At 38.8% G+C, this 26,225-nt stretch overlaps 1 long non-coding RNA gene across 2 annotated transcripts; it reads right to left on the bottom strand.

Moving 5' to 3' along the window:
• Window positions 1-470: 470 nt before the first annotated feature.
• LOC110311980 lies at window positions 471-11,701 on the bottom strand. 2 transcript variants are annotated; one of them, XR_002380012.2, is made up of 3 exons: window positions 9,676-11,701; window positions 4,822-5,037; window positions 471-2,650 (listed from the first exon to the last, which is right to left on the bottom strand). It is a non-coding gene; the product is annotated as an uncharacterized LOC110311980 (long non-coding RNA). The 2 variants fall into 2 exon arrangements; XR_003835137.1 differs by lacking the exon at window positions 9,676-11,701 and having other exon boundaries at window positions 4,822-6,037.
• Window positions 11,702-26,225: the final 14,524 nt, after the last annotated feature.

The raw sequence follows: 26,225 nt of genomic DNA, 5'->3' as shown, positions 1-26,225 counted from the left end.
CAATAACAAAAACAACAACAACAAAAACAAAAAAACCCAAAACAACAACAACAAAAAGCAGAAACAAATAAAAAAGCAAACACTTTGTGGGCAAGAAGGAATTCTGTAGCATTTTACTTGTGCCTAGTATTGCCCACTTTGCTCTCCTGGGTCTCTGAGCTGTCAGTCATTGGCCAAGAATCATACTATGTTGGCTGTCTTGCTCAAACCTTCTGGCCCACACTACAGATTTGGACTAGTCAACCTCTGAGATATGGGAGCTAACCCTTTATTTGGATTGGTTCTGTCTTTAGTAAAACTTGGACTGACATAAGATGTTAAATTATTATTTAGGTCGAGTGTTTTGGAATATACCTAGTATGAAGACACAAAATTGAGAAACGCCAGCACATTATTTAAGTTCAAAGTCACCAGATTATATAAAATCACTAGGAATGTGAAGTAGATGAAGAGAAGATCAGACATCTAGCCTCTGGGGTCCTTATATAGTAAGATACACACACACACACACACACACACACACACACACACACACACACACACACACATGCAAAAGTTGAAAAGAGCAAAAGCTCATAGGAAGGACCATACAAAGAAAAAAATATAACATCATGATAACTATGATAGCCTAGAAGCCATCAGAAATTATACTAAATGTATCTAATACTGTTGATAAGTTAAGTCAGATGAAAGTAAAGAGTTGGATCCAATATGGCAGTGTCCTCAAATGACCTTGACAAGCATAATGTCCATAGAGGTGGGGGTTTGAAACCCTGACCAGAATAAATGCAAGACAAATAATTGGACAGTTAAATCTGGGGGCATGTAAATCTTAACTTTTGAAAAGTAGATCACTTTATAGCAAGTACTTTTAGGTATACAAGAATGAACAATTAAACTTCCACACATCTCTCACCTCTCACTTAGTTTCCTTCATTATTAACTTCTTGAATTAGTATAGCACATTTATTACAATTGGTGAGTGAATATTGATACACAATTGTGGCTCATTTATTACAACTGGTGAGTAAATATTGATATGTTATTATTAACTAAACATTAGGGCTCACTTTTCATGATGTGCACTTCTGTGGGTTTGACAAATCTATAATATCGTACCTCCATTTTTACAGTTAAATTTTAGAATTATAGATTGCTGCTTACTAACTATGTAACCATGAGCAAATATGCAAGACAAGATTCTAAACTGTTATGGTTAAATAAGATAACTCAGATGAAAATCCTGGTACAAATACTGGCAAGTAGTAAATGTTAATTTCCTACCACTTTCTGTTGAATAGAAGCCAGGAGATGTGGCTAAATACATTGAAATTTCTTGATAACTTAAATGTTTCTTAATCTATGTAATTAAAAAATTTTCAAGATACAGGCCATCCTCATATAACTGTTTTACTACCATAATTGTTAGCATTAGGTCCAGATGACTCTCTTTGTTGGGGTTGATAATAAAGGCCAAATCATTCATTGATCACTCGCTGTTTGGATCAGTTGGCCCTACAAGAAAAATGGCTATGTTGTCATAGATACTACATCTCTACAATCCTAGCCATTCATCTCTCAGATGAAAAAGGTCTCAGACCCAGATTTTAGACTTCCTAATGCAATCTCATCCTTAGGTTAGAAACTACAACTGCTGTAAAGAATCTCAAATTGCAATCTTAACTAAAAGCTGTTTCCATGGAGAATTTTTGGTAGAAATTCAAGATTTCATGAGAGGTTAACCAGATAATGTTAAAGATCCTTTTCACTTGGTAGTTGCATAACATTTATTTAAAACTTGGTAAAATAACTTAGATTCTGGCCAAACAACTGTACTGTTAAGGGAGAAAAATAATTGACTGTTCAAAGTCAATTTATTTAAAAGCTTGCCACTTTGATTGCCTTGATGGAGCACAGAGAGGTAAATCCTGCTGTGGCCTCTCATAAAAGGTCATGTGTGACTTGTTTGTTTGTTTTGCTTCTAGCAGTTGTAACAATCGTTTGTTTCATAGACCCAAAACCTACTGTAATAAGAAAGGCACGATAGCACATGCCTCTTGTCAGTAAGTCCACCTTGGTGAACTGATGAGTTTAAGGAATTTGGACTGGCTTACAGGAGGAGCATGGGCTGAGCGTCTCTCACAGCAGCTTGCTATCCCACCCACCATAGCTGTATTGAAGCAGGAGAAGGGCAGAAATCCCTGAGAACAACAGGTGCTTTCTTATTTCAGGTGGATATAACTCAGGAATTAGGTACCAGAAACTCATGATCTCACAAAGCTTCCTCTTTGTAAGTGGCTCTGGATTTTTGTTTTACAGATTTGAAGGATGAGATTGCATTAGGAAGTAAATTTCATGGACCAAGAGGAAGGTGAGATTTTGGAAAGCACTTTTATTATTACTCCATAGGTAGGAGCTTATTTTTCATAGGTGGGAAATGAAGAAGAAAGGAAGCCCCTTATATCAGGAGAGAGTCCTGGATGTGGGTATCACAATGGGTCCCTAGCTCAGGGTTGATAAGATGTTTTAGGCTGAAGGATGGGGATGGCATCAGACAATGGATCTGTCAGGCCAGTTGGCTCACCTATAAGATATCCAGGTGCCTCTCGTGTCTTACTATGTAGCTTGTAGACAGTGGTGCTCACTTAGGCTGTATAAAAGAAGAAGAATAACAAGAAACCAGATCAGGAACCAGAGTCCCCTTCTGCCATTCTGATCCCAGCCAGGACAGAAGTAAGGTCATTGACGGATTCTAGTCAGGGAAAAGAACCAGAACTGCTCCTTTTCAAGGTCCTGTCCTTGATCAATTCTGTTCTCATCAGCATCACCCCAATGTCTCCACCCATCACGATGACAACCTCATGGAAGCTGCATCAGTTACCCTTCTGCTTCCTCATATACTATGATATCTTAAAAGATTATTCACAGTTGTGCAGGTACAGAAAGGAGTAAAGGCTGGAATCCTAGGCAAAGGTCCTGTTATTCCCTGCCATCCCTCTACTGTGCGATGCCAACAGTTTTATTACAATTACCATCGACTTTGCTAGCTCTGTTTCATTCTACTTATTTCGTGACTGTGGCTCAGGGGCCAAGATATCTATGCTCTGAGATGGTAATAAGATGTTTATGGTTTTCCCAGAGGAAAAGTCATACTACAGCGATTGAAGTGTGAGTACTCTGGTGTAGAGGTGGAAGGAGTATAGGAAGTTAGAGGCCAGCTGATCTGTTTATGTCAAACCCTGACTCAAATAAATAAGGAAATGGAAAAAGAAAGAAAACAATGATATTAGTTACATTTCTGTTACTGTGATAAAATATCAAAATATCATTGATAAGTTATTTCTCTGCTGGTGAAATGAACAAATTCAAGTCAGATTAGAATACGTTAAAGGTTGATTTATTGGGAAACTGCTCTTGGATGAGTTCACTGGCCCCAAGGACCAAGGCCAGGGAAGACAACATTAGAGAGAGGGGAGAGAAAGAGAAAAGGCACAGGTGTAGAGAGAGAAGGGAGAGGAAAAGGAGAAGGAGGAAGAGGAGGAGAAGAAGGAGGAAGAAGAGGAGGAAGAGGAGGAAGAAGAAGAAGAAGAAGAAAAAGAAGAAGAAGAAGAAGAAGAAGAAGAAGAAGAAGAAGAAGAAGAAGAAGAAGAAGAAGAAGAAGAAAGAATGAGAAAGAGGGAGAGGGGGCTCATCAAAATGCTGAATTATACTGGATTATATAGGGAAAAGCCTCTGTGGAAAGGGCAGCCCAGCTTCTGGGCTGGGAAGTTCAGGGTTGGGGGTAGGGTATGCCAGGTAGGCACTGAGGGATTCTGGGAAAACCTGGCGGCCAGGTCTGATTTAATATATGAAATATGCATCCCAGTCCCTTGTCCCCAGGGTCTGATTTAATATATGAAATATGCATTTCATATATGCATGAAATATGCATCCCAGTCCCTTGTCCCCAGGGTCTGGAACCAAACATTCCAGTTTTTTGTGGATTATAAATAATTAAGGGACAACATAGTTGACAACATATCTAGTTCCTGCTGACTTTGAGCACCTTTATGGATTGTGGGCAAAAAGCTGTTTTTTTTTTCAACCAAGTACAAGAAGGCCTGGTTGTTTCACGGCTGTCCAGGTTGTGGGACATCTGGGAGTAGGAGTGTGTGGCCCCGGTTGAAGCAGTCTTGTGAGGCTGAGCCAGTGCACCTATGGGTAAGTGTTTTGGAGCTTTCCTGAATGTGGGTTATGAGGAAACACCTGGATGTTAGGGGCAGGAGTTTCGGGTGAAAAACTTTTTGGGGGGTGTGTACAATTGAAAGTCTTAGGCCCATATTCTTGGTAGTGGAGGAGGGATGGGAACCCAGACCAGGGAAAGGGAACTAGATCCCACCCTCAGGTATAGGCAGGTGGTGATGGGGAAACAAGTTGGTTGCTAACTGACAGTACTTTTCTTCGTGAGTCCATTTTGACCCGTGATAGTGGATTCAGTGTCTTCCCTGAAGCTTACAAGATTTTCTTATACGTTTACAAAAAAAAAATAAATCCTTTATAACTTGCATTTTCTGCCTCAAAACACTTTTCTAGACCTTCAAACACTTTCTTAGAAGCTTTCATAGCCTCAGATTTTATGTAAACTCTAAATTTTACACCTTTTCCTATCTAATTATTCCTGAGATGCAGGTGCTTGGTCCCTGGGAGCTGTCCTTGTAAAGGGACTTCCTTTATCTAAAGTTACTTCTTTCCCTACTAGTTCAGTCTTCAAATCCCTCAAGACCTGAGAAGGATATATTGTAATTTAAATGGCCTATGTGTCAATTAAAATGACAGACTTACCCATTACCAGACTTTCGCATTAGGTTTCTGTTATGCTGATGGATTCCTTGGGGACACAGGTCCCAGGGCAGGACCAATCTTCTGTTGCCAAGCCCGCAAATCTGAGAGAGCTTCTTGTGGAGGAGGAATTTGGGAGACTGACCTTGCTTTGTCTTAAGCAATATGAGGCATGTCCAGTGTCCCTGTTTGTCCAAAGTCCAGCCCAGGTCTTAGAAGCTGACAAGGAAATGGAGTGTCTCTCAATGGTTATCATTCCACTATCTAGGTAGAGGAGTCCTTTTTGCTGTGTCCCTATCTTCTTGGAAATCTTTGGAGTATCACTGCTGGGATTTGGAGAGTCTCTGTCATTCTAAACATATTAAATTTGTAATTTTAAATGCCAAGTTCAGCATGTCTCTGACAGGTTTGAGAGCTAGAACCTGCTAAGAGTATTATGGGTTAGATAATCTATGTCTATTTCCAGTTATCTTCTCTAAACTGTACATCTAGCTAAAGCGGGGGTACTAAAGAAAGCTTAATTAGCTGCATCATTTCTCAACAGTACTTTAAATATAATTCTGAACACATTAAAAGATATGATCATTTATAAAGTTATTGGCTATCAACTTACATCTCTTAATTATAATAGCTTTTATGAGTCTAGAACCTGTTGAAAGAGAGAACAAGAGAAGCAGAGAGAGACCAAAAGTCTGCATTATACCTCTGTAGGGAAGGGCAGCCCAGCCCCAGGGCTAGAAAGTTCAGGGATGGGGGCAGGGTATGCTAGGTAGGCACTGAGGGATGCTGGGAGAACCTGAAGGCCAGGTCTGATTTGATATGTAAAATACGGATCTCAGTCCCTTTTCCTGGAGTCTGAAACCAAACAACCATGATCAACACAACCTAAGGGAGAAAGAATTTCTTTGGTTTATAGTTTTAGAGGGAGTGGAGTACATTGTAGCAGGCCGGAAGTGGAGAATCATATCTTCAACTACAAACAGGAGGTGGAGATGGAGCTGGATATGAGGAAGGCTTAAAAGCCATTGTCTGTGCCCTTCCCCAGCCTTGAGTAGGATAAACCAACCCTTGAGGGTTTTACAACCTGGCTGGAGTTGGCTTTTGGCAACATTTGCAATTCCCTACCTGAGCTTTGAAGCACTGCCTGCCCCCTGAGCTTGCTTTGCAACTCAATCCAGCTGAAACAAAGAATGGGTCTGTGGGTTTTGCCTATATAAATGCAGAGATGAAATTTAAAATTTGAGCCTTGATCAGAAACCTGTCTTGGCTTCATCCTTCTCTTGCCCAACTGTCCTTTTTCATTTCCAGCCTCCTTTCAGGTACCCAGTTCTCCGTGGCTGCTGGACAGCTACAATTGTCGGTGACTCAACTTCCCCAACTAAATCAACGCTACCTCTCAAACAGTGCCACCAACCAGGGGACAAGTACTCAAATATCTGAACCTCTGGTGAATGTCTTCATTCAAGATACCATATCAACAAAAACAATAAAAAGCAAATAGGTGTTGTGATAAGAAATATAATTTTGAGGAATTTTAGCTTGTGAAATGCTATATAGCTGATGACTAGGCTGAACTTAGCTGGTTGGTTCTATTCATTAAGAATACAGAAATGGGTACAAATATAAATTAAAAGTCACTTTTGATTTGAAGTGGATGCTGAATTGTGGTACTGAGGTCTAAATTTGGCAATAGATCCTGGCAGTGAGGATTATCAACTAGGAATGAATATGCTAATAAAGTAGGATTAAGAACTCATAATGGAATATTATCCATCCTCCAGATGGAATGCTTCAGGTCAGCATAGGTTCCATAGCAGCAAGATTAAAGAGATTCAAAACTGAACAAAAGCAGATAGAGTAAGCCCAGAGGTCATGGCCATAGGGCTTTCAGATGGAAAACTAGGTGAGATTTAGGGTCAGGTCAACTACAACAGAGGCAAAGGAAGTCAGAGAAATTGAATCCAATGTAGTATCAAAGGGAAAATAAGATGTTCTGGGTGCATTAGGTTTACTCTTCACAGATGACCTAGCTTTAGAGCTCTTGGTCAGTGAATGCTTCATGGTTCCTCCTTCATACTGTGAACTGCGACTGCCAGAAAAAGCCACATTTGTATAAAAAACAAACTCTAATAAGGCCAGTTGACTATGGAGATCTGGAATGTTACAGGTTTGAAGCCAAAATTGTCTGAAGCTAAATATGGTCCTCTAAATAGCCATTTATTTTTTTATCTCTGTGTGACCTACCATCCTTGTGACTATTGCATAAATCATTTTTGGAATGAACAAACAGTGGTCTACATCCACCAGCCCTCAAGCTAAGGATATAACCAGATAGCATCTAAGACCTGTGACAGATTTCCCTGCTTTGCTGTGACCTCCCAGATGATGTTTCTACCAGGTTTTTGGAAAATGCCTGGACTTGCAACCTTTATTCAGTTACTATAAAAACATCATAAACCCGATACTTCATTGGGATATGATATTAAGGTAACCTGAGTCTCTGTTCTAAGCTGTAGTTACTCATATATAGCTCTAGAATTAACTCTTTTTCTTTTTGAGATAAGAGCTGTGTTTTCCATATCAATATGAATCTTGTTAATATAGTTTATCACATAAACCTACTTTAAAAAAATTATATGTATTTAAATTTTTATATCACCATTTTAAGTGGATAACATTAACCTATCTAAAGATAACTATCACTGTTTGGGGAGGATGAAGGCTGGGCCTCATCCAATTTATCCTCTTTTCTCCTGGACTCCTGAATCCTGGGGTAGAGACATGTACTGTACCATCTTATAACATAACTTCTTATAACCATCTTATAACATAACTTCTATGGAGACAAGGCAATGTTATAAAGAGTGTAATGATGTTGACGCTTTTGGGAGACTCTAGCATTGATACCCACATCCCCTTTATTAAATATGAAATGACCATCATGTTGGATCACTGATAAACACTAATCACAAGTGGAATCTCTCTTTTTAATCAGAGGAAAATGGAAAATGCATGATAACATCTTTCATTACTATTTGAGATTATGCACTGTCTGGTTTTGGCAAAGCATGAAAATTTCTCATATTCTACTCAAAACCATTTCATGTTCCTCACAAAAATAATCTTAAATATCACATTTTTGAGAGATGCTACTCTGTAACAAAACCTGGGACTTTGGTTTCTAGATCTTTTTTTTAATCATCATATTATTTGATGGCTATAGGTGTTTGGCTGCACAAGTGCCTATGCATCACATGTGTACAGTCTTTCCAGTGGTCAGAAAAGGGTGTTGAATCCCTTGGAAGTGGAGTTACACATGAGAGTATAGGACCTCCTGGGACTGAAGTTACATTGGTTGTGAATTACTATGTAGGTATTGGGAACTGAACTGCAGTCCTCTGCAAGAGCAGTGAGTGTTCTTAACACCTGAGCCATCTCTGCACATACATACCCACACCCATAATTTCTAGATATTTTTGTATAAATCTTCAGAGGTATTTTTGTTCATTTGTACTATATTTAAAATAAAAGAATTATATAAATGTTACGATTTGTATGTGCTCAGCCCAGAGGTTGGCACTATTAGAAGGTCTGGCCCTGTTGGAATAGGTATGGCCTCGTTTGAGTAGGTATGCCACTGTGGGTGTGGGCTTTAAGACCCTCATCTTAGCTGCCTGGAAGTCAGTATTCTGCTAACAGCTTTCAGATGAAGATTTAGAATTCTTACCTCCTTTTGTACCATACCTGCCTAGATGCTTCCATATTCCCTCCTGCCTTGAAGATAATGGACTGAACCTCTGAACCTGTAAGCCAGCCCTGATTAAATGTCATCCTTTTAAGAGTTGCTTTGGTCATGGTGTCTGTTTATAGCAGTAAAACCCTAACTAAGACAATAAAATTTCCTTAATATCAAGTTCATTCCACTTTCAGTTATAGTGTGAAGGTTTTCTTTTAAAATGTATACCCAGGAAATAATAGTAGAGGAAGATTTTCCCCTAACTTTATGAGAAACTTAGACAAAAATTTAGATGTTTTATAGACTTGCAAATGCTCTCTCCCTTGGGAGCATTTGCTGTTGACATTTTTGATTGGTCCACACTAGTTTTGAAAACCACTGGCTAGACATTTAATTTTGAAAATCTGTGAAATATCTGGTTATTTTTGTGTTTTCTTTGAGCACTGTGCTCTTCTGACTAGGCTGAGAGAAGGCTTCGGAGGAGCACTTGTTTGGGAAACTCACACCTGGGGAGTGAGGACACTCACCTCTGAGGTGGTGTTATCAGTGTTTGATGGGCAACTCTGGTGGGAATTGGAATCTTATGTCTTGAAACAAGGAAACAGAGACAGATAGTAGCAAGAGGAATGAGAGAATTTATTAAGAAAAAATATACTTCCAATAGAGAGAGCAAGGTGAGCACAAGGAAAATGTTTATAATCTCAAAGGTTCTTATAAGAGGATGGGGGCTTGCATGCTACAGACTTTGGGTTCATTTGTATAGCATGGGATTTTCTGGGCATACTTTATCTGTTACATAGAATTTTACATGAATTTGTACTTTAAGTATCAAATGTTTCAAAGCATCTTAAAGCTCCACCCAAGTGCGTATATTTTTACTATTATGAGTCGTGAGTCACCTTCAGATACTGTGGAATGCTTCTGTACTTGGGCTAATGTTCCAGAGAGTACTCGTAAGTCTTGATCTGGAAGCCTCCAACTTTCCTCTTTGTGAACAGGTTCTCTTGGAAGCTAATGTTACAGTCTTCCTTTCAAACCTTATGGGCCTCACTCTCCACACCGTTCTTTCCTCCAGTAACTTCATTGTCTTTAGGGAACTTGTCAAGGAGAATGTTACATACCTGCACTAGCATTGAATCCATGGCATTTTGCTTGACGGGCCAGTCCCCTGTTGATAGAGGATACCACCAGCCTGGTATCCCTTATTTTTAAATGACTCTGATGCCTTAGACTTTAGTTGTCATATAACATGGAGCCACAGAGGAGGAGATGATCCTGAGAGAAGGAACCATTCTTAAAAATTAAAAAGCCCTTTACGTTCAAATTATCATCTCATGAGGACTAAAGTTACAATGCTTGTTTAATTTAGGAATTAAAATAGAAATCCAAAGGCAGCGAGTGAAGAAATGCCAACTGTGTGTTGTGCTGGCATGCCTTCATATGTGTTGGTATGAACGGAGTTGTAGTATACCCATCTTATCCTCCAGTCTGGGGGTCACTGCTCCCGCTTCCTTAATCATTCCTGGCTTGACAACAATCTCTCTCTCTCTCTCTCTCTCTCTCTCTCTCTCTCTCTCTCTCTCTCTCTCTCTCTCTCTTGCTCACTCTTTCTCTGTCTCTGTCTCTCTCTTCATGTCAGAGTAACTAAAATTTGATCAGTTGATCAAATAACAATTTTAGCTTCTTCTCTCTTTTTTTCCCATGGGCTGTCACTCTGCTCATTATAATTTGCTATTTTCTGTTTATCTTTTGTCTGATATTTTTATTTTCTTTCTAAATTCAGGAGGCAGAAGATGTTAGTATTTTTCTTTCTAAAGTAAGTCCTTAAAGGTATAAGTTTTTTTTTCCTAAGCATAGAATTAACTTATTTCTGTTTTGCACATATTTTTATTTTTCTATATTATGGTGTTTTAATATCTTATGAACCTTCCTCTACATGGGGATAGACAAGTTCAGTCAAGGTTGCATTTGTTGTACTTGATAATTTCACAATTGCCTTAAGACTTTTAAAAGTAGATGTATTGACAGAATTCATATATCATATATTTCACTCTGCAAAGCACACACTTCAATATTTATTTTAGTGATTTCATAGACCCTCACAAATTTCATTAGTACTAGAGAAAATCCATTATCTTTAGCAGTCACTCCCTACAACCTTCCCTTACCCCCAAGACTACTGTGGCCACTAATCTACATTCCTTTCTATACCCTTGTGCTCTCTTAATATGATATATAAGTGAAGTCAAATACCACAATATTTTGAGCAACTTCTTTCACATACAATAATATTTTTAAGATTCAGCTAACCGGATGGTATATTTTAAAAATTCTATTTCTTTAGTATTGAATGACATTATAAGAATATTATATATTCTTCATCCATTCATCAGTTAATAGACCTCTGGATTATTTCTATTTTATTATACATATTGCACATGCTGTTCTAATAATATTTTCATACAAGGTTTTATATGGACAAATACTTCATTCTTGAGTGTACGTGTAGGAGTGGAATTATTGGGCGATAATTCCCATGTTCCACTCTTTGAGAACTGCAAGATTGCTTTCCAGCACAGTTAGCTGCAGCATTTTATAATACAATGAGCACTGTATGTCTATTATGTGCATGGTCCTTCTGTATTGAGATTCCCTTCTTGTCAAGCTGAGGTAGGATGAAAAGGCAGGGAAATTATGTTGCCATGGGAAAGGGAGGGGTCCCTCATTCTGGAGTCTGAGTAAAACCTGGGCCAACCAAGAAGCCAAAACCTCAGCCCAATGAACAACATTTGCTGTGAAGGCTGCTAACGGAAATAATAGTCTTCTCATACATAGATAGTTTATATTAAAGTGACAATGAGCTAGGCATATGGCCTGAATGTTTATACCTTTGGGTAGGGTCTCATTCCTTCCTCAGACATCTGAGAATCACACACAAAACTCTAGATGTTACAGTGAAGACATCTTGTCTTCCTTATCTCTGTATGTGCCTTATCAATAATAATCCTGGCAGACACTGCTCAGCAAACTCATTCAGGTTTCCTCCCAGTCTTTAAAGATAGCAACTTTAGTACCTGCCAACAATATGCAAGTGAATACTGTAAACACACACACACAAACACACACACATGAGCTCACACACACACGATAAATATATATATATATACATACATATATATATATATATTATTTTTTGTTTCTTTTTGAACTACGTGTTTACTAAATCTGAGATCTGGGTCCACTCAGCTATTTTTCATTGACATTTTGTCCCCCAAAAAGGAGGGGGATAAAAAAAACTTTTATAACTTGAAAGGTTTTGTCTGCTCTTAGCATTGAAATATGAACTTATTTATGTAACGCATTCTGGCAGCTCTAAAGTCTGAGCTTATTTTCCTGCATATTTGATTAAGTTTCATACCAGGATTTCAACTGACTCTCCCTTGGTGTTTGGGAGTTGATGTTTCTGCTTTTCATTTTATTTTTGTTCTTTTAGGTCTGACTGTGCAGCGGCTGCCCCACTGTGTGCACATCTTTGTGTTCTGCTGATGTTCTAGGATGGGTTTAGGGAGTACAAGCAAAGTTAGGTAGTTCTCACTTTTATCCACTCGACACACAGGTCATTCTCCTCTCTACTTGAGCAGAAATCTGTGACATGCTTGTCTGGCCCCTCTACAACCCACTCAAGTTCACGGTCTCCTTGTTTACTCTCTGGCTGGGCCATTACTTGCCTGAGTGGAATTGCAAACTCAGGTTTAGTGAGCCACAGTATGAACATGTGGTGGCTTTTTGTTTGCTTTGGTTTTGTTTTTCCTCTTCAACGTTTACTGCTTATATCAGTAGTCCACAGATTTTGACCACTGGCCTGAATAAAACCAATTTCCTCTCTCAGGAAGGATGAACACTTCTCTAGCCAGCTCCAAACACCATCCAAATATCGGATGACACTAATATTCCTCCTAAAAGAGCTTGGGGGAATGATTTTACCTGAATAAATAAATGAAAATTATTCATAATAATTTTCTCTGAATCAGATTTTTGCCTGTGGCAAATCTGTCTTCAAATAATAGTGCTAAATAATTTTGTTAAATTTTATTTTATTTTTTAAAGAAATTTCAAGAGCCAATTAAGATTGCTTGAAGTTTGGTCTGCTCTATTATCATATAGAACAATTTCTATCCTTACAGTTGCAGCCTCTTTCTGAAGGTTTGCTCTAGGTCAGCTGTCACACAGCAACTGCAGATGGATCACACGGCCCCCAATGGAGGAGCTAGAGAAATTAGCCAAGGAGCTAAAGGGAACTGCAACCCTATAGGTGGAACAACAATATGAACTAACCAGTACCCCGGAGCTCTTGTCTCTAGCTGCATATGTATCAAAAGATGGCCTAGTCGGCCATCACTGCAAAGAGAGGCCCATTGGACTTGCAAACTTTATATGCCCCAGTACAGGGGAACCCCAGGGCCAAAAAGGGGGAGTGGGTGGGTAGGGGATTGGGGGGGTGGGTATGGGGGACTTTTGGGATAGCATTGAAAATGTAAACGAGGAAAATACCTAATAAAAAATAAATTAAAAAAAAAGAAGTAAACTGAAAAAAAAAAAGAAGAAAGGAAAAGTGCAAGAGCTAACCTGATGTCCCTCGTTTATGTCCCTCTAAGTAGATTATCTCTCTGCTTATCATGCAAACTGACTTGCCTTTCATTTGGTCAGAAATTAATCACATGCTCACAAGTGGATGACGTCACGGGCAATTCTTTGACTTGGCTCTTGCGTAGAGTCGATCTGCTTTCTCAAACTGAAGATGTAGCAAAGAGCTTACACAGAGAGGAGCAAGGAGTGTGCGGATGAAATCAGCTTCCCAGCCCCAGCTCCAGGTCCATGGCTCTTCCTTGAAATGCTCACATCTAAATACCTTCAACTTCAAATGAAAATTGCCTTTATCTTCGTCGAATTCATTTGCTATTTACTCACGTTCTCCTCTTGTTGCCTTGTATTTTTTTTTAAATTTGTCTTAGAACTTTTATTTATTTATGTATGTGAGTGCTCAATGTGCATGTATGCCTGAATTGCCAGAATAGAGCATCCAAAGTCCCTCATCGTGTTTAAGGCAGCATCTGACATACTGGTTATATCTGATGCTGTGTAAACCTGAGTCAGTCATTTGCTAGATCAAAAAGGATGAGTCAAGAGGCAAATAGCAGCACTGGGACATACAAGGGCGAATCTCAGCGCTTTCTGTGCCACGGCTTTCCTGGAGTCCATCAAGTTTCTAATCCTTAAAATCACCTCACATCCACATATCCACGCATACCTTTGGTAATTGTTTCCGGGAGATACTCTTGTTTTTCATGTCAAATTTCCCTTCAGGCTTGACTTTGGTGGGGTTTCTGGCCAAGAAATAACTTTTTCAGGTCTGTTGACAGTTTTCTGTAAAGCGTCTCCAGCAGACGCATATACCCCATTTTGCAAATGGCAAAAATTCTCTAAATTCTGGAGAAAGAACATTACCATGACAGACAGACAGACAGACAGACAAAACTTGATTCCATATTATTCTTTCTCTTTTAATCAACTCCCAAAATCTCATTGAGAGTTAGGATGAAATCTGTGAAGCCTCCAAACTTTAGACAGTTGTCAGATTCTTCAGCCTAGCAAGGATTAATATGACAATAGTTGATAATTTGGATCTAGTAATAAAAGCATACAACAGCAGCAACAGCAGCAGCAGAAGAAGAAGAAGAAGAAGAAGAAGCAGAGGAAGAGGAAGAGGAAGAGGAAGAAGAAGACTAGGTTAGACATTAAAGAATCTCTCATTCAAGAAAAAAAGGCTACATGTGAGGGAGATCCCATTGGGGTTCCCTCCTGGATCCCAAATTAGGCATACATATCCACACCCAAATAAATACCTGTTTTCACAGAGAGATCCTTTATTAAGTACTGAAGAAAAGTTAAAGTAACTGCTTTCTGATTCAGGCAGAAAAACAACAGCAAATGACTTTGCAGATGTAGCTTTTAAGTAGAGAAAGGCTGGTGGGGGCTGTGTTAGAATGGGCCAGGATGCCTTGGTATTTGTTGATTGGGCATGCTAATTAGGTGAGCCAAACAGGGCTTCTGATAGCTGGACCTTAGCAGTCAATCTCAGGAGGAGGAAGTGGCCAAATAAGGGAAAAGGAGGCTAGCTTCAGGAACATAATATAATGGTTTTGTTTATTCTGTTTGTTTTAGAAAGGCAAGAGGGGATTGGGAAGAAGGGCAAGACCTGCCAGAGCCATGCTCACTAAGTTCAAGCTGGCCAGAATCCTTTCAATATAATATTTAACACACTGACTATTTTACACACACACACACACACACACAAACACACAGCAAGAGAGAAAAAGAGGCTCACTATAACCATATATATATGAAATATCAGATGTTAGTTTTTGATAACTTAATTCGGACCACGAAATGAAAACATAGGTTTTTAGGTTTTAGTTCCCTCATTTCCGAAAATAAAAGACTCGGACTAGGATATCTGAGAAGGTTGTTTCTACATCATGATTTTATGGCTCTTCAAACCAGCTGATTAGAATGGACACTGTGGACCGACAGCATACCAGGTTGCATGAAATTCTTGACACCCTCAGTGGAATTTTCTTGCCTTAGCTAACATGATTATATCAAATACTGATTACATTATACTTCCCACTCCTCCCTGCCCCTCATAAATACAGGTTGTTGCAAATTATCTTCCTAGGGTTTAGACTATGGTTTGGCTGAATTCATAGTGACTCATTTGAATGCTGTATCATTACCTCATTTCGTTCATTGCTCGTCTAATCAGGTGCTTCTACGGGATGGCAGTCTCTAGAATGTCAAAAAGCACATGGCTAGAGCAGGAAGTGGGGAAACAGGTGCACTGTGCTAAGCTTTGCCAACCATAGAGCAAAAAGAAAAAAAAATAAACCTCCAGTCAGGTTTCTGGGGAGCACTGAGCCCTACCATGACCTGGGGATAGCTACTGCCCCTTCCTCAGAGAGTTAATCCCTTGCTTTCATTCTCAGTATAAATAAAGCAATAGCCATGCCAATACGCTCTTCCCCTCAGGCCTTTAAGACAGTCTTGCTTGTGATCCCAGCTTTCTGCTTGCTTTAGACCTCGCTCTTCCTACTCTCCGAGAAGAGCCCTGAGATTTCGTTTTTTAATTAAAAAGAGAAGAAACCTTTTCTTCCACCATTGCCCACTCCTCTGTCTGATTACAAATTGTTGGGAGTGGTGCATCCTTGCCCAAGAAAAGTCTGTAGACTCTTGTGCAGCAATTTGCACCGGCTGAAAGATTCCCTCTGGGAGGGAGGAGACAGGATCACAAGCCTGGGGGAAGTTACCTAAGGTCAGGAGTCTTGAAAGAGCAGCAGCAAGATTCACAAGGCCCCTTGCCATACCAGCCAGGTTAGAGGATAAGCAGCTACTAAGAAGAAGAGATCCTTTTCAAATGGACAATCTGCCTGCAGGAGCTTCCTGCAAGTCCCACAGAAACCCCTAGGGATGCAACTTTGGTGAGTGTTGCTAAGGCAGAGGTGGGCTTTTTTGGTGATGTAGTCTTTGAGCTATCCATGGTCCTAGTAGTATTTCCTCATCCACACTCCAGTAAGTAACCTCCAAAGAAACACATTGGTTCACACACAACAAACAACATATTCATTTGTAAACATGTGTCTGCCAATCAATCATTTATTACAAATGTTTATTAAGCACCTATTGTATACTGAGCACCACGGCTGCTGAGGGAAACCAGGCAAGCTCTCTGAGAAATTTATTCTTTAAGGAATCGCCAGACATAAACTGACTGACAAACATATAATACCAGAACTGAATTGTATTTATTCATGGTTCTCCCAAGAAACAGAGACAACAGAATATATAGGGGATATTTTAAAAATAATATTTAGAAGAAGTTCCAGAAGATGCTATCAGCAATTAAGAGATCCAGGAGAACTGATGCAATCACTCAGGCCTGAAAACTGGGGTCTCAGTCTCAAGTGAAGGAGAAGGACTGGTAATTCAGCTAAGGAGAAAAGGGTTTTGTCATCCAACTGTGTTTCAGTTTCTTGGGCCTCAGTGTATGCAAGGATGCCTGCCAACTTGCTGAAGATGGCTTTATTAAGAATCCAGTCAAGTGCCCAGTCCTTCTAGAAATATTTTCATAGTCCCAACCAAGAACTTTATTTTCTGTTTGGGTATCTCTTAGCTCAATCAGAGTCCAGGAGAGATGATGTATTGATCAGTTTTATGTCAACTAGGCAAAAACTATAGTCACTTGAGAGGTCACCTGAGAGGTAACCTGGAGAGGTCCTCCATTTGTTTACTTTTTTTGTTTTGAGACAGGCTTTCTCTGTGTAGCCCAGACTGTCCTAGTCCTTGCTTTGTAGACCAGGCTGACTGAGAACTCAGAGATCTACCTGCCTGTGACTCCTGAGTGCTGAGCTTAAATGCATGCACCACCACCAACACCTAGCCCAACATTTTCTTAATTAGTGATTGATGTGGAAGGGCCCAGTTGAATGTGGGTGGCACCACCCCTAGGCTGGTAGTCTTGGTTTCTATAAGAAAGCAGGCTGCACAAGCCATGAGGTGCAAGACAGTAAGCAGCACCCTTCTATGGCCTCTGCATTAGTTCCTGCCTCCAGGTTTTTGCCCTGTTTTGAGTTTCTGTCCTGATTTTCTTTGATGATGAACAGTAGAAGTATAATGTGGAAATGGAAGCCAAATACACCCTTTCTTCCCCAACACTCTTTTGGTCCTGGTGCTTTATCATAGCAAGAGTAATCCTAGCTAAGACAGATAAGAATGATATGAGCAAAGTACTCCAGGGAAAGTTACTAAGTGAGAGCACTGTGCCTAACATAGGATCTTTCCAAATGATGAGGAAATAAAGACTTTCCTAGACAATGGAAGTTCAGGGTATATGTCCATTGCAAGATGCCAAAAGGGGTTATTTAATCTGAAACAAATAGGCACCATAAATGTATAAAATTCATTGGTAAATGTAAACATATATGGGTGTCTCTTGGTGTTTATGGGGATTTTCTAGTACACTTGAAAAACAAAATCCAAGGATGTTTGTGAGCCTATCATACAAAAATGACATATACAAAATTCTTCCATATAATATTCTTCCATATAATTCCCTAGATTTACCTTATACTGTGTGATATAAGGTAAATATTATATAAATAGTTGTTACACACTGTTATTTAGATAATAATGTGAAAAAAGTTTTTCTTAGTGTTAACTAGCTTTTTGGAATACGTTCTGTTATTGGTTAAATCTGCAAATATCAAATGTAGATATGAAGGGCTAGCTATAACCAGAGACAGAATTTTCTAAGATCTAAATCAATGATGATATATAAATCATTTTAAACTATATTGTAAAGGCAAAAGACCCAATAAGTAATTAAATACACCTACAAAATTAATTAACAAATGCACAAGGCTACCAGTATTAATTAGAATATCGATAATCTAAAATGTAAGAAAGATCTTTCTTGAAGATAGAAGTATAGATAATATTTTAGGTCACCAAACAAGTTTTAAATTCTGTATGTAATTGAAGTTAAGTTCTTATCACCTTGTTTTATAGTGCTTGTTTATCTCTGCAAGGTAATTTATGAAAGGTTCACGGTAACTATGAAGAACATGAAAGAACAGTAGAGGAGACAGAGTGCTTAAGAAAAAGGAACCAAAATCTCTTATATTGAAAAGTCATCAGTCACAAAGGAAGACAGGGAGAGAGAAAGAAAGGAATAAGATAGAAAATGAAAATGTAAATGACAGCAATTATGCCCTTACCTTCCAATAATTAGTATCAAAAGAAATAAATTAAACTCTTCAATAAAAGTCACAGAGTGACTAATTCGACTAAAGAATCCAAAGGTGAACCTTTAATAAGATCCACATATCTTAAGGACACACAGTGTGAAAATGAAGAGGTAAACAGAAATATTCTGTGCAAATTATAACCAAGGAACTGCAATTGCTACACATATGTCAGGTAAATTAAATGTAAAGTTAAAAATGATAAAACAGCAAAGCTCTCACTGCACAATGAAAAGGGAGTCAGTTCAGTGACAAGGTAGACTAGCTGGAAAGACTTACATAGCCAGATACAGCTAACTGAAATGTGTAATGATTAAATAAGTAAGTACTATGAAAATATAAGAATAAACAAACTCCAATGAAGTATAAACTCCAATAATAAAAGAAGAATTTAATACACTCTCTCAACAATAAACAGCCATCTATACAAAATTTCAGTACAAAATACAAAAAAAGAAACCATACAAATATACACATGCAGAGCATTCCCTGGGGTAAATAACATGTGCACAAAATACTCTTTAAATTAAAAAAAATGAAATTATACCAAGTACCTTTATCTGATTTCAAAGATGTGAAACTAAAAGGTAGTGACAGGAAATAAATTGGAAGCTTTACAAGTGTGGAAATGAAACAACAGCACATAGTTTCAAACTACCAATAGAGCAAATTAAAACTCAAAGGGGAAGGAAAATATCATTAGACAAATGAAAATGGAAATAGAACCTAACAACACAGGACACAGCACACTGTATCTTAGAATAGAAAAATGTGTACATTAAGAGACATGAAATCAACACCATATCTGTACAACCCAGAAACTAGGAAAAGGCAAACAAGTTAAGCCAACGTTAGTAGAATAGAGAAAATAATAGCAGAAATTAAGAAAAAGATACTACTGCCAATGAATGCACACCAGGAAGTATTATCTATAAAACATAAATACATTCCAGGAAATGGGCAACTCATTGAAAAGAAATCTTAAACAGAAAATTCGAATAGATACCATACATTAGTAAGTGACTAGATGGATAGATGGAATAAGCAGCAGCAATAATAATGATAATAATAGTAATAATAATAAATATTTCTGAAAAAAAGAGTCTAAGATCACAAATACTTCACTATTAAGTTTTGCCAAGCATCTAAAACTCTAATTATTACCCATCCCAAACCCTTCCAAAAACTTGAAGAAAAGGAACTATTTTACAATCTTTCACAAGTCTTCTATTACACTACTAAAAGATAAATGAAGACATTACAGCTGAAGAAAGTTACAGACCAGTGTTCTCAGTAAATATGGAACACATGTTATACCTTCTCAGTTGTATTATAGTTCGTCCACCAGCACAGTTGCCAGGCTGGTTGGTAGACCATACACAAACACCGTCTACCTCACAGATGAAAGTATCTGTCGTTCCTCATATGCCAGTCAATAGACATGCTGCAGCTCATTAACAGAGTGGAAAAACCATGATGTCATCTTCATAGAAACAAGCTAAAGGCTGACAAGCAAGCCCACAGCTACATTCCAGTGTAAAGCTGAGATTTTTTTTCCTCTACAGTCAGGAACCAGAGGCTTGCTCTCGCTGATTCTAGTCAATATGGCTCTGATAATCCCAGCCAGAGCAATTGGGAAAAGAAAAACTAAGAAAAAACTAGGAAAAGTAGAATGGGGTACTTAGCATGGTGATAGATGATTTGCCTAGCAAATGCCTGGTCCCAGGTTTGATCCCCAGGATTGAAAACAAAATAAAACAAATGAACCAAAAGAAGTAAGAAAAGTTGTCACAGTTTAAAGTGACATGGCATGATATATAAATAATCTGAAAACCCAACTCTGAACACTGTGAAAATTAATGAATTCAGTGAATTTGTAGAATAAAGTAATTAACATGTACAAGCAGGTACATGTTTTTGCAGTAACAATAACCAGCTGACAGTGGAATAAAGACAACAACACCACTGGCAGTCATGGGAACAAGAGGAAAATGTTTTGTAATAAACTGAATCAAGCTCATTTTGAATCAATTTATTTACTAAATAGTACAATATTGATGAGAGAAAGCAAATAAGACACAAATCAATGGGAGCATGTCTTATGTTCATGACTTAGATTAATATTTTGAAAATATCCAGCACACCCAAAGTAAACTGTACATTTCATGCAATTTCCACCAGAATTCCATTGGCATTTTTCACAGTATAGAAAATAATCCTAATTTAAAATAAATCCCCAGTACTATAGAAACCTTGAGAAAGATAACACAACTGGAGCGTCAGTCCTCATAACCTAATATGGCTATATTACATGTAATATAGTTATATTACAAAGCCTTAAGGATTAAAACATCATCCTGGGAGTATAATAGGCCAATGGAACAAAATTGAGATCATATCAATTAAACCCACCATTTTATGATTAACTAATATTTGACGCAAGTTCTAAGAACACAAGGTCAGAAATAGACTCTCAGCAAGTGGTGCTGGGAAAGTGAATAGCCACCTGTGAAATAACAAAATTGGATCCATGTGTTATACATTCATAAAGACTAAAACCAGTTCAAAGGCTTAAAGTCCTGACACCATAAAACTCCTAGAAGAAAAACAGGAAATGGGGTTTCTATTTTGGGGTCTTGTCTACTATAACACAAGCTTAGACAGAAAAAAAAAAAAGAGAGAGAGAGAGAGAAAGAAAGGAAGGAAGGCAGGCAGGCAGGCAGGCAGTAGGGCCCTTGTCCTGGTTAGGGTTGCTATTGCTGTGATGATACATCAGGACCAAAAACAACTTGGGGAGGAAAGGGTTATCTGGCTTACACATTTACATCATAGTCCATCATTGAAGGAAATAAGGACAGGAACCCTGAGGCAGGAGCTGATACAGAGACGATAGAGGAGTGCTGCTTACTAGTCATGGCTTGATCATCATGGCTTGCATAGTCTGCTTACAGATAGAACGTATAGGACCACCAGCCAAGGGGTGACCCCACTCACAATGAACTGTACCCTCCCCCATTTATCACTAGTTAAGAAAATGCCTTGCAGACTTGCATATAGCCTGATCGATCTTATAGAGGCATTTTCTTAATTGAGGCTCCTTCTCTTAGATGACTCTAGCTTGTGTCATGCGGATGTAAAACTATCCAGTACAGGCCTGAAACGAAAAGCTTCTGTACTGCAAAAGAAGCAAGATATAAAAGCAGTAATCAGTGGAGGGGGTGAAAAAAATTGCACACCATACATCTGATAAGGGACTAGTATTGATGATGGCTGATTTTGAAAGCTAACCTGATTGGATTAGAATACACTGAAAGAGATTCATAAAAGACATAGTGAACGCTACTGTGCTGGTGTGGCCAGAGGCAATTAGATCACAAGGGCTCCAGCCTGATGAATGGTGTGGTCTTTTGAGACATAATATGATAGATAGCCTTATGGGTAATGATGAGAGACAGGGCTTTGTCAGAAGAAGGAGGCCACGAGTGGTGTGTCCTTGGAGCTATAACTCAATCTGGTCCCTTCCTGTGTCCCCCTTCTCTCTGCTTCCTCTCAGATCTGAGCCGTTGCACCTGCCACTGATGATATCCTGTCTACGTACATGGAGCCAAGCATCCATGAAATGAAGTCTCTGGATCTATGAGCCAAAATAAATATTTCTTCCTTTTTGGCAGGGTGTATTTTGGTCATAGTGACATAAAGTGACATATCAAACCTTCATGTGTGCACCAGAAATGCATAACATTTTATCTGTCCATTTTAACTCATTGAAACTGGAAAAGAAAATGGTGGGGTGGGGAGAAGAACTATGATACTATCAGAAGCAATCTCAAGACTCCAAGAACTCCGACTACTCTGACGATGGTGTTTCCCACTTTCCAATTACTTGTGAATTGTTCTCTCACCCGCTGTACTTTCTAAAGTAGGCTGATGAAAATTCTGGTTTCAAGTAAGTTCTCTGATGAGCTTGATTAGCATCAAAACCCAAAAGAGAAAGGTGAGCGGATGTGATGGCAATCTATGTGTGAGATGGGATATAATGAGCCAGGAGGAAGGGTTAAGTAGAGAACCGAAGCATGGGAGATTTGCTAAATGACTGTTGGTGCACGAAACTCTGAGGGACGTGCAAGTCAAGGTTCAATTGACAGTGGAGACTGGAATGGTACCTGCAGCTTGTAAAGACGTGGTATCCTCCGATCCTAGGCTGTAAACTGGCTAACTAGTCCGAGAAGGAAAGAGATTGGATTTGTACAATTCACTGTTCCAAATGATGCCCATTAAAGCTGAGTGCAGTCTTAGGCAGATACCACAGATAATGTACCTAGCTCTTGTGCTTCACTCTGAGGGTAGATTTCTATATAACATGGTGAAACAATAACCCTAGTGTTCTACCTCAGGATTGGCACCTCAAATAGGCTGTGGGGTACTCTTCTGAATCCTAATACTGTCCTGTGTGTGGCATCCTGCTGCTTAGCAGAATTTAGCTTGTATTGAAGACAGCATTCTAGTCTACTCAACAAGGCTTGGGAAATCCATAAAGCCTGTATTCTACAGCATCTAAACTAGTCTCTGTGATATCCAAACTTTTAAGAATATAAATTAATTAAGGAAGGAAGGAAGGAAGGAAGGAAGGAAGGAAGGAAGGAAGAAAGGAAGGGAGTAGAGATGTTTGGATTTAAACAATGAATCTGTATTTATTTAAATTGTTTTAAGTAAAAATATCATAGGGAGGAATTTTTAATGACACTGAGAGGTGAAATTTGAATATATTAGGAGGTGTATGAAGAATGAAACTGCATGATTCAACTCTTGGGTTGAGATATGCTAAGAAACAATTTTAATCACTCTTGGTTTATTATCTACCCATATTCTTCCTCAGGGCAGGGAGCTGTTCAGTTTTCATTCTATTGTGTTGCCTCTCCTTCCTGTTTCCTTTTCTTTTCTCTCTCTTACCCCCTCTGCCCCATCCCCCTATCCCCCAAATTTGGCTCCTCCTTTCTTCCCTCTCATTACCTTGTTTTGTGATAGAGGATTCAAATATTTGTCAGTCTAGTCACAAGTGAGATCAATACAAGAAATGGTTAGGTGGGGCTTGGACTATCTGGGAAAGATGTCAAATACATTCTATTGTTGATTGCAGTTTAAATCTTTCCCATGATAATTACATACTACTTACATTCAGGGCACTGTACTAAGAACCAGGGACAGAAAAATGAATATAACACTTTGTATTAGAAGTGATTATATTCCAGCACATTTAATTCAGAGGCTTATTGCCTGCTTTCTTGTGCTGGATAGAACTGGCATCTTTCCATTTGTAGGCTTTTCATCTAAGGTTTGCTGCAGTTTCTGGAGCAGCACTTGAGGACTCAATAACTAAGGTTCAGCTAGGATGACGGTTGCTGTTCTCTTGCTTGGAACAGGAAGTATTCCTCAGAGGAACTATATGCCTAGTACAACCTTGGCATCTCAAATTATAGCATGATGCCATAATTTAATTTTATCCTCCGGCAATCAAGAACAGAAAGATAAGATTAAGTCAAGCCCAGGCTTTCCTTCCTGTCCTTATTGTAACTACCTCTTCTCCCACACTTCACATTAAGGGGTCAAAAATGGAAGCTCAGGACATCTTTGCTGTGCCTGTCAGTCTCCACTGTGGTAGGCCATGATGGAAGTGGTCCTCAGGACCAGAGATGAGGTCATGGCGTTGACAGAGGTCACCAGAACTTTCTACCATAAATATTGTTTCCTCGGCCTCTTTCTTCTCTACCCGCCTCTGTCTTTAAGCAACTATCAACTGTCTTTTGCAAGAGAGTCATCGCACCATAGTAGTGTTCTTTTCCTTTGGGAACAAACATCTCAAGGGCTTCCAGAGCATCTGAAAGCATACCATGGAAAGAATTATGTAAGCTAGCATATTATCTGTTAGTTTCCACATATAGGTTTTAAGTTCATTTTAAGTCGGTGTTAAATATAAAATTTGTTTAAGGAGTCAAAGACTGACAGAAAAAACTGGCAGTTCTGCCCTTTCCCATTTCCTGCTCTGCAGAGGCAAGTTCTCTCAATATCACTAAGCTTTTGTAGTTACCTTTGTATTTCCTTTCTTATCACAGTTATTTATTATTTATTGATATTAGCTATTTATCTAATTATTCTCTGTTAAAACTGCCTCCCCTCTCTCTGCCTCTCTTTCTCTCTCTCTGTCTCTCTGTCTCTGTCTCTCTTCCTCCTTTCCTTCCCGCCCCCATGTGTGTGTGTGTGTGTGAGTGTGTGCATTTTGTACCACATGTGTGGAGGTCTGAGGGTAACTTGTGGGATAGAACTGTGAGGGTAACTTGTGGGTCTTTGGGCCTGGAAGAAAGCAAGCACCATTACTGATGATCCATTGTGTTGTCTACAGCTAGTTCTGTATGTCTGTTGTGGCCAATTGGCTGCTACATTTCCTCCCTCCACATTTATTGTAGATATTTTCATTATCTGTTAATCTAGTACTTTGGAAGTCAAGTCTGCATCTCTCTCTCTCTCTCTCTCTCTCTCTCTCTCTCTCTCTCTCTCTCTCCCTCTCTCTTTGTCTGTCTCTGTCTGTCTCTCACTCACTCACTTAAAATTTTATTCTTTTTGAGATTTCCATCTGTGAATATTATATTGGCATCATTTCTATCTCCCCTTCTCTCTTTCTAAAAGCTTTTTTTTTTTGGTTCTTTGTGAATTTCACATCATGAACCCCAATGCCAATCACCTCCCCATCCCTTTGTATCTATTCTTCCATGAAATTGTCTTATAAAACCTATAGCATCATGTGGGTATTTTAGTAAATTGTATCTGGAACCTAAAACAAAAGTAAAACTACATTAAAAATTTACATTGACAGTTGGGGAATTAACCCAGTTGGTAAAGGGTTGCTATGCAACCATGAAGATCTGAGACCAGAATGGAGGAGAGGAAGAATAATAAAAGTTGCCTACTGAGTCTCAGCCTAGTGCGGCCACTGGGAATTTCTGTTAGAAAGTGATTCTATAGGGTCAGCTGGTGACACAAAGAAAGGGGAATGGGAAATTAGCATTGTCGGTCTTCAGGAAGCTGGAAATAAATTTATCTCAAGATTCATCTATAACACCTCTGAATAACACCTTAAGGACTATACATCTTACTACAGAGACACTCTCTCATACATTTTCATTGCTGCTCTATTCATAATAGCCAGAAATTAGAAACAGTCTACATCTCCATCAACTGAAGAATGGATAATAAAAATGTGGTATATTTACAAATGTAATGCTATTCATCTATTAAGAAAAATTGCAGCTAAATGGAGAAAGCTAAAAAAGAACCATCCTGATTGAGATAACCCAGACCTAGATAAAAGGACAAATATTGCATGTTTTCTTTTATATGTGGATGCGAGTTTTTAAGCTTTCAATATGTGTGCCACAGTCTCAATAACCACAGAAGTTAGCTACATAGTGAGAAACCAGAGGGGAGTGGAGGATCTCTCAAAGAAGGGGAAATAGAATATAGTGCTGTGGATTTTAAAGGGGAAACTTTACTAAGAGGATTAAACAGGGAGGATGATAGGAGAGAAGGTTAAAGGATGGAATATGGGGGTAGAACAACTACCAATAAAGGCCTTTGAGAAAAAAAAATAGAAACCTACTACTGTAGCAACTTCCTAAAATATTTACATATATGAAAAAAAATGAAACAGAGTCACCTTATAATGAAGAGGATAATGTACCAACCAGGCATGTCACCAAGTAAAACTGTTGCGGCCTGCCCGCAGTCCACAACACGAACGGTTCAACTGAGAATGGCAGTTC

The sequence above is a fragment of the Mus caroli genome, chromosome 16 (genome assembly GCF_900094665.2).
Source record: "Mus caroli chromosome 16, CAROLI_EIJ_v1.1, whole genome shotgun sequence".
In the NCBI taxonomy this organism is placed as follows: domain Eukaryota; kingdom Metazoa; phylum Chordata; class Mammalia; order Rodentia; family Muridae; genus Mus; species Mus caroli.
The sequence above is the reverse complement of the archived record's forward strand: the minus strand, read 5'-3'. Positions and strand labels throughout refer to the sequence as shown.